The 9,058-nt window shown below is 41.9% G+C and overlaps 1 long non-coding RNA gene across 1 annotated transcript in view; it reads left to right on the top strand.

Annotated features, from left to right (window-relative positions):
• The first annotated feature begins 1,506 nt into the window (after positions 1-1,506).
• Positions 1,507-9,058, top strand: part of LOC104658773 — a 210,826-nt gene continuing 203,274 nt past the window's right edge. The window contains exon 1 of the long non-coding RNA XR_747490.2: positions 1,507-1,613. This is a non-coding gene — a long non-coding RNA (uncharacterized LOC104658773). The remainder of the gene's footprint in view (positions 1,614-9,058) is intronic.

The following is a 9,058-nucleotide window of genomic DNA, read 5'->3' as shown; positions in this document are numbered from 1 at the left end:
AATAGGATGAAGAAAGAGAAATAATTGTCCAGGCTGTTTCTAACAAGTTTTGGTTAAAGGCAAATAAAATCAATCTCAAGTATGAGTTATCATAGCTGATTGAGGAGTTAAAGGAAGTAAGTTAAAGGAAGCAGTTGTGTCCAGTTTGGAGTTGAAGTTAGCAGATCTTTGAAAAAAACTTTCTCTGATAACTAAGGTCAATTAATAACTTACATTTTCTAAATTTAGATTACTTTCCCATCTGCCTCAAAGGTGACATTTGTTTCCAATCAAAACTTAAAACATCTTCCCAAGGTAACAAAAAATGTCATTTAAAAAAGTCTGAATTAGTCTCTGACATGTACATTTTGTCCAATTTTAGATGTCTGGTCTTTTCCTGTTTCCAGGTAAAGCCCAAATAATTGCTTTGCTCACTGCTTCCTTTGTTACTGAGCAGTGGCAAGAAAAGACAGAACGTGTTGAAGGAACTTGCTCTTCACTGTATTCCATGCACCCATTTATTCCCCATTGAAATGTGTGCTGAGCGCCAGGAAACCCACAATATTTCTAAGCATGTTCTTGAAGCATATAAGCTTTAATGAGTGTTAAGAGTACCTTATTAACTTGCTGTTGCCTGCTGAGAAAACATTGTTTATATGGAATTGGCTTATTGCTAATGAGAGAATGTATTAAGGCATAGCACAGGCAAGGCATAATATGAACACTCTTTTTCTAAATATTTTCTTTCAGGTCTTTCTTGCTCCAGTTGATGATATTAAAGAAGGGTCAGACACGTCATCACTCACTCCTTTACTTACTGGAAAAAGCAAAAGGATTTTATTAAGATTAGAAAATTTTCCCCACCCCATTTGTCTCTTCTGCACCAGCGTCTCAGCAACTGCCCCATTTGAACTGTGAGATGCTAAATAGTTCAGATGTTTTCCTCTTCCTGTAATCATCATGCATATGCCGAGCTTGGACGTCTCCCCTGCCTCATGAATTTGCAGAGTGGCCCCAGCTAGGCTCCTTCTTGTCGTGGCCCCAGCTAGGCTCTTTCAATTGCCAAGGCTGATAGAAAGCAAAGGAAATTGTGGAAAAGAGGGTTCGCTTTATTTAACAGGGTTCCAGTCATTTTAGTGTCTGTAGTTTTGGGCATGTGCCCTGAGCCCTCCAGCCTCGGTTCCTCTCTCTCACTTTACGCTGTGTGCCCTGACTATTGGCTGGTCCTGAAACATGGCTATGTGGCACTGGTATGCACCTTGTCGTCTACACAGCTGCAGAGCCCAGTTATTCCAAAATGGTGGTGGATGCTAGCAGGTGATGGGGAGGACTCATCTCCCTTCTCCCTTCTTTATTCGCTAGGATCCAAGTAAATTCTAGTGGGCAAGAGGAAGAGAAGAGAAACTACAACATCATTATCTTACTGCTGGAGGCAGCAGATTACGGAGCCCTGCCTGTGATGTGTCAAATGCACTCTGTGACAACCAAGACCCTACACATCTGGGGGGCACTTCAGGATTCCTCCAGGCGGCAGTTGCTGGCCTAGACTCACTTCTTCAGGAGGGAGGTTCACCCTGGAAAGCTGATCTGCATTTCTGCTGGGATCGATGCCGTGGAGACTGAATAATACATTGGTAAGTAGTTTAGCAGCTAGTTTCGTCTCAGCTGACAATGATTATGGATTGGGGTGCTCAGAGCAAGAATGCACAAATGGTCTGGAGAAAAACCAGCAGTGAAACTCTACATTTTTTGTAATGCCTAAATCAGCAAAGAAAAACGCTGCAGAATAGTTTCAGGTGTCTAGGAGAATGCAAAGAGGGCTCCAGGCAGGTTAATGGACAGATACTCTCCTGATGTCCTTCATTCTGCACCTGACCTTCTTGGAGGCCATGTTACCTGCTCTCTGACACTCCTTTCTCCCTTGCCCTGTCCTCGCTGGTTCTTGGTCCTACTGGTGTTTTTGGTCCCATTCCCACTTTCGCCCTGGCCCTCTGTGGTCCTAACTTTTCATTCCAGAAGCCCCTTGTCATGACCAGAATCTAGTTGTCTTCAGAAAATTAATCACATGTCAATCTTGGTTGTCCCTAAAAATCCAGAACCAACAGTCCCCTATGAATTTCTCTTGTGGGTCTCAGTAAAAATACAAAGTTAAAAGACACTGGGAGTCACAGTAGCTTAACCACTATCTTTTAAATCTCACGTAACTGTCCTCCCTCAAATAGGCTGTTCCCAGTTCTGAATGAAACAAAATTCCCTTCTGTGATTCTGTTTCATTGCCCTCCAAGATTTTCTTCATCGCTCTGATCACTATTAAAGATGGAAACAAAATAAAAGCATGAAGAAATAAATCCCACCTCATGAGCCTTGCACCATGCCAGGCACATGGTAAGTGTTGATTCAGTGACTAAGTAGATTTTTTTTTCCTGCTTCCATAGTGGGCTGTATCTAGCAACAAATGGTATGTTCTTTATAAGAGAAAAAGTATTGGGGATACTTTCCTGCTTTCTGAGTTCTGTTTTGTTTCATGATCACTCTTAGATTTGTTAACCGTGGGCATAAGAGCATCTGATATGAATATGGTTCAAGTTGAATCAGCACAAATGAATCATCATCATAATCATAAGAAACAGAAAACTGAGAAAAAGTATTGGAGATATTTTTCTGGTACTGATAATATTTCTGGTACTGATAATATTTCACCTTAATATTTTGCTGTGTTTGGGTCTATTTCAACAGATTTTTGATAGAACACCCTGAAATCCTCATAGGAGTCATTAAGGGTTTGATTGAATTCAGAATCAAGTGTGGGTGGGAAAATGGTCTTGATAATCCATGGTTGAGCTTTTTGATTGTTTGGTACATTTTTTTGTGTGTGTGTGGTCTTATCCAGCCAAACCACTCTTCAGACGACACTCCTATTACCCCACGCAGAGTAAGTCTGATCACACAAAAGCCCTCTGTGTTGTGGCCCTTTCAACACCCATCATCTCTACTTTGAACAACGGGTATGTTGTTGAGCTCTGCGGCATGAGTTCTCTCAGAGGTGGCGCCATCCTTGCTGTCAAATATCACAGTGACGGAGCGTTTCACAGTGCTTAGGGTGAGATGAGTTCAGAAGCGTCGTCCAGTTCTGTGGGCACATAGCATAGAGGTCAAAATTGTAGGTTTGATGACTTTGGGGCCAGTGAGGCCCGTTTTGTTTCATGACTACTCTTAGATTTGTCAATTGTGGGCATAAGAGCATCTGATGTAAACATGGTTCAAGCTGAATCAGCACAAGTGAATCACTCTTACTCGAGAAACTGAAACAAAAAACCAAGCACAAACCAAGATGGTAATCTTTGGTGAACTTGCAGGCAAAGTATCTCTTTTTCTCCCTTCCTCTCTCTTCTCTCTCTTTCTCTCTTTATATATGATCATTAATTAACAAACTGAATGGCAATCAGATATACTGGTTTTATCCTGGACTGTGACTTTAAGAAGACATTATTTATGAAACACCAACTGTGTCACCACTCATGGGCATTGCAGAGCAAGATCAGCGTCTCTCTCTTCCTTCCCTTCTTTGCGGTTGACCCTCTGCAGGTGCCTCAAGGACCATGGCACTGACTCTTTGTTTATGTTACTGAACTTCATGGTTAACAAAATCCCGTTTTCCATCTAATGAATTTGCCCTGCAGGCACAGGAAAAGAGTTGGTTCCACCATTTTCAGAGGCCAAGCAACAATAAATTTTGCAGGATTTTGTTGACGTTAATTGGGTTTGTATTGGTGTGAGACATTCTTGCTCCTGCCTCATTTGTCTTCTGAATCATTTGAATCGCCCACGTTCTGGGCCAGCCAGTCATTCAACCATGTGATTCCAAGCTTAACAATATATCCGAGTCACTGGTGGCTCAATCACACTTTAGTTTATTGCTCAATAAAATAATAATAACAATAAGTTCAGACATTTAACCAGGCTGCTTTTCTCCAGGGGTAAAATAAAGCTTTCCAGTTTAAAAGAGGGCATGCTTTCATTTCTGTTTCTTTTTTTTTTTTTCCCCCCCGAAGAAATAAGTCAAAATGCTTTTGGTATTAACAAAAAACCCTTTCCAGAGGTGTAGCTACTAACACCTGGAGAAAATCCTAAGAACCAGAATTGAAGACAAAATGGAGAAGACATGGGGGCGATTATTGTTTTTATGATGGAGGCACATACTCATGCACACACACAAATACAAGTTGTTTTCTCTTATAAAAATAATTGCTGCCCAATTCTTATGTTATCATAAAACTATAAATTGCAAATGTGTCTGTTGAAACCGTCTTGCCCTATCGTCAGGTGGCAATAATATGTGAAATAAGTTCTCGCTTTGTTTTTATTGTGGGCAGTAGCTCGTGCAATGTGCTTGTGTATGTAAGAAATTTTGATGTCAGTTGTGTGTGAGTGGAGGCATAGGAAGCTGCAGGCAAATTTGTAAATGGGTCTTTATATCTGCAAGTTGGTTACTAGACCATTGCTATCTTGGTGAAGGGCCATTAAAAAAAAATTCAAATCCATTGAGTATTGATGCTTTGGTAAAATATGGTGAAAACTAATGATTAGAAAGTCGGTCATGCATTTGGATGTCGTGGTTATGTTATATTGCTATAAAACTTTCTAGGTACTTAACTTCCAGCCTCTGTGCTTATCTTGATGCAGACTGGTTACACATACTTCCTGGATCTCACTGGTCACAGACCTTTCTTTCAGTAGCTCCATCCTGGACTGCTCAAATGCAGAGAAAGCTCTATTCCAGGCTTAAAATAAATGAGATATCACTTAAGAAAACATACACTGGGGATAAAGAAACAAAAACAAAAACAAAAACAAAAAAACCAGTTGTAAACGAATGAGCTTACTAAATTGTCAGCATAATAGGGTTTTTTTTTTTTAAAAAGACTTTCAACAGTTCGCTGTTTTCAAATACCAAAAAAAAGAAAAAAAAAAGTGCTTTTAAATTGACTTCAATGTTTGTCCAATTTTTGAATCTTGTCAGTGGTCAGTGTGCCAATTGTGGAAACATTTGCAAAGGTGCTGTTTTCTCTAAATTTGCTTCACTGTTTTATGTAAACATTATTGTAAAATTTCTTCTCAATCCCTAAAAAACATATGCTCCTTTATGCCACTTTATTACGGCACATTGTTTTCTAGGATACGTATAATCATATATTGTTTTTATGGCTGAGGTGTATCTTTGTGAAATGGCTGGCAGAGCTCAGAGGAGACATTGGCCTGTCCCCACATAGAGAGAAAGACAGTCAACTTTTCACTCTGGTTTTGCTAAGGTACCAATCAGGATTTTTTTTTTTTTTTCGAGATGGAGTCTCGCTCTGTCACCTAGGCTGGAGTGCAGTGACGCGATCTCGGCTCACTGCAAGCTCTGTCTCCCTAGTTCACGCCATTCTCCTGCTTCAGCCTCCCGAGTAGATGGGACTACAGGCGACCGCTACCATGCCTGGCTAATTTTTTTTTTTCTCTGTATTTTTAGTAGAGACGGGGTTTCGCCATGTTAGCCAGGATGGTCTTGATCTCCTGACCTTGTGATCCGCCTGCCTTGGCCTCCCAAAGTGCTGGGATTACAGGCGTGAGCCACTACGCCCGGCAACAATCAGGATTTCAAAAGTGTGCTGCCCAAATGTTGAGACATAGAGTCAGTTTGGACTTTGATATACTTTTAGTGCTGGTGTGTATGCTCAGACATCCATGTGTGTACAGATGCCCCCGGAACAGTTTGATCCAGAGTTCACATATTGCTAAGAAGATGGGTTTGTCTTTGTCACTAATGTAACAGTCTTCCAAACCAGATAGAAGTGCAAAAGTTCAAGCTGGCATGGCAGGTTTGCTCAGTGAAGTCAGTGGAGCCCAAGATCCTTCTGTCTTGTTTGTCCATTATCCTAGCATGTTGGTCACACTTCCGTGGTCCATGGTGGCTCATGGCCAAGCTGCTTTCTAGTCAACAAGAAGGGGAGTGTGAAGGAGAAAGGGAGAACATGGAGCAAGGGAGAACATGGGCTCCCCTTTTGGGGCACGACCTGCAAGTTTTATACATTTCTTCCTTTCACATTCTATGGGACCATCTGCTCCAAGATAAGCACAGGAATTGAGAGTCAAGCACTTAGAATGTTTTATAACAATATGGCATTGCCTTAAAATCTAAACACGTGTTTATTTCATTATTTGGAGATATAAAGGCCCATTTGCAAATCAACCACCCAGCTGCAAAGAAGAAAATGTGCTTGTTTTCTGAACTGCCACGTGCCCGTCAAATATGGAATTATTGTAGGGGGCCAGCAGTATCTGTACAGACGCCTTTCCAACTCCCATGTCTTGGTTCATTTTGCTTCCCAAAAAGTGTCAATTATTTGCCTTATTGTCATTTTCTGAGAAGTGAGGCCATGATGTACATACACTGTGGATTTACCAGGAACTCCTTCACACCACCTTGGCTTCCTCTCAATGCCACCTTACTGCATGTCGACAGCTTCCACCTATTTGATCTCAGTGTTGAAGGGAGATTTTCCTAGGATCTAAACCATGAAGAAATATACAAGAAAGCTGAAGTTCCTTAAAGCAAATGCTGCAAGGTGGGAAGTGAATAAAACCTAGTTTTAGATGGCCTCTGCAGAACATGCAGGAATTGAACACATACAGAATACAGGGAGGCTGTGGGTCAAATGCAAATGTGGACAGCTTAGTATGATGGTGGTAATAACATGGGGGTAAAATCTTGGCAGAGTTCCCTTTCTGGAAAGAATTCTAGGTGTCTCCTGAACAGTGAACTCATAATTACATCTTGCAACTGAGCCATTTACTCACCACCAGTGGAAATCCCTAGGGGCCGGGTGCGGTGACTCACGCCTGTAATCCCAGCACTTTGGGAGGCCGAGGCGGGCGGATCACGAGGTCAGGAGATCGAGACCATCCTGGCTAACACGGTGAAACCCCGTCTCTACTAAAAAATACAAAAACCTAGCTGGCGTGGTGGCGGCCATCTGTAGTCCCAGCTACTCGGGAGGCTGAGGCAGGAGAATGGCGTAAACCTGGGAGGCGGAGCTTGCAGTGAGCTGAGATCCAGCCACTGCACTCCAGCCTGGGCGACAGAGGGAGACTCCGTCTCAAAAAAAAAAAAAAAAAAAAAAAAAAAAGAAATCCCTAGGGAGGGGCCTGAAGGACAGACCTTCCTGTGCTTTCTTTAGCTTCTGTGGCTGTTGAAGAGGTTTGAGGCTCTCCTCTTACCTCCACCCCGACGTCTGACCTAGCCTGTCCAAAGCCGATTGTGCAGCATCCTGAACCCCTTTACTATTTCTCCTCTGTTTCTTTTCCTCCTTCCCTCCTTTGTTTAAAAATATTTGGGTTCAAGGCTGTTGAGATGGCCATGGCTTTAACCAAACAGAAACACTGAAATTGCCGACTCTATGGAATTGGTTACTCATGCATCTTCACTTCTTGCTGGGATAGAGGCTGGCATGATGTCACTGTGGAGTCTGAACCAGGCTCTCTGTTGGGGTCTTACTGGAAACTTTATCTGAAGGACATAACTAGGTGGAAGGGATGGACTGAGCAGTGGCAAGCAGTGAGAAGCAGCTATATTGCCGCATTCTGGTCAAGAGCACTACATAAAGACTCTCACAAAGGGAAGGGGGGTGAAGTGACCACCTGCCTCAAGGATGAGCAAGGGCAGCAGCAATCAGGAACTCCCCGCAGGGCATAGGGCTGCGTACGCAGAAGCCAGAAGCGATTTGGTTGAAGTCATGGAGAGGCTCCCATAGAGGAGAGGCCAGTGCGAGGAAGTCCTTATTCTTATTTTTGTTTTTGTCTCGTTTATTTTTTTAATTTTAATGTCTGACATCTGAATGTCTCTCAGGAAGAGCCCTGTCTTTATTTAGAAAGTTACCCAGGCAAGCTGTTTGGAGTTGAGATGGGATTGAAAGGGCGTGGGTTTGGCTGCAGACAAGAAAGCCAAAGGGTTGCAAAAGAAAGAAAGTGAATTTGAATAGTAGTCATATAGTTATGTATATATAGTCAATATATAGTCTGTTATCCCTCTCACCCATTCCCCCCTCACTCTTTCCCCCAAGTCCGTTGTGTCATTCTTATGCCTTTGCACTCTCAAAGGCATATATATATATGTGTGTGTGTGTGTCTCTTTGTTAACTGCTTCTCAAATAGTGTCAATTGTTTGCCTTATTGTCATTATATATATATATGTATATGTGTGTATATATATGTATATATGTGTGTATGTGTGTGTGTGTATATATATATATGCTTTTGAGGGTACAAAGGCATAAGAATGATACAATGGACTTGGTGGAAAGGGTGAGAGGGGAGTGAGGGATAACAGACTACACATTGACTAGAGGACATACTACTCGGTGATGGGTGCACTAAAATCTCACAAACCATCACTAAAGAACTTACTCAGGTGACCAAACACCACCTGCTCCCCAAAAACCTATGGAAATTAAAAGAAAAAAGAAATTGAATTTGAGGGTTACAGAGATACAGAGAAGGAGAGGAAGAAAACTGGAACCCAATCGGTCAGAAATTACAGAGGAAGTTAAGAACAGGTGTGTTTCAACATTGTAAATATACTGACAACCACTCAGTTCTCTACTTTAGACAGGTGAATTTTATGATATGTAAATTGTATTTCAATAAAGCATTGGACGAAGAAAGCACAAGTGTGTCTGACATGCAATTTCAGGTTGCTTGCATTGCTGCAGGATAACCTCCAAATGCCTCCACAGAATTGAGCAAGCCTCATGAAAGGATTTATTTATTTAGTTGCTTGGTTTTGGTGGAAATCTAGAAATGAAGGAGGATTGCATACTTGGCTTCACATAGGTTGGAAGGAAACAGTGTGCGCTGGAAAAAGAGATGTTCCATAGATGCCTAGCTCACTGGAACCTGGGGCTTTAGGCCAGAAGTGTCCAGGAGAGTGAAAGTCCCCAATAATTTGCAGAAATTCTGGGAACATTAGACTCACAATGTAGACAGGAGGGTTGTCTGGATATTGTGGACTGGTGACTATGAGTTTCTGTTAAGTACAGTA

The sequence above is a fragment of the Rhinopithecus roxellana genome, chromosome 13, assembly GCF_007565055.1.
Source record: "Rhinopithecus roxellana isolate Shanxi Qingling chromosome 13, ASM756505v1, whole genome shotgun sequence".
In the NCBI taxonomy this organism is placed as follows: Eukaryota; Metazoa; Chordata; class Mammalia; order Primates; family Cercopithecidae; genus Rhinopithecus; species Rhinopithecus roxellana.
This window is presented reverse-complemented; position numbering and strand designations above follow the sequence as displayed.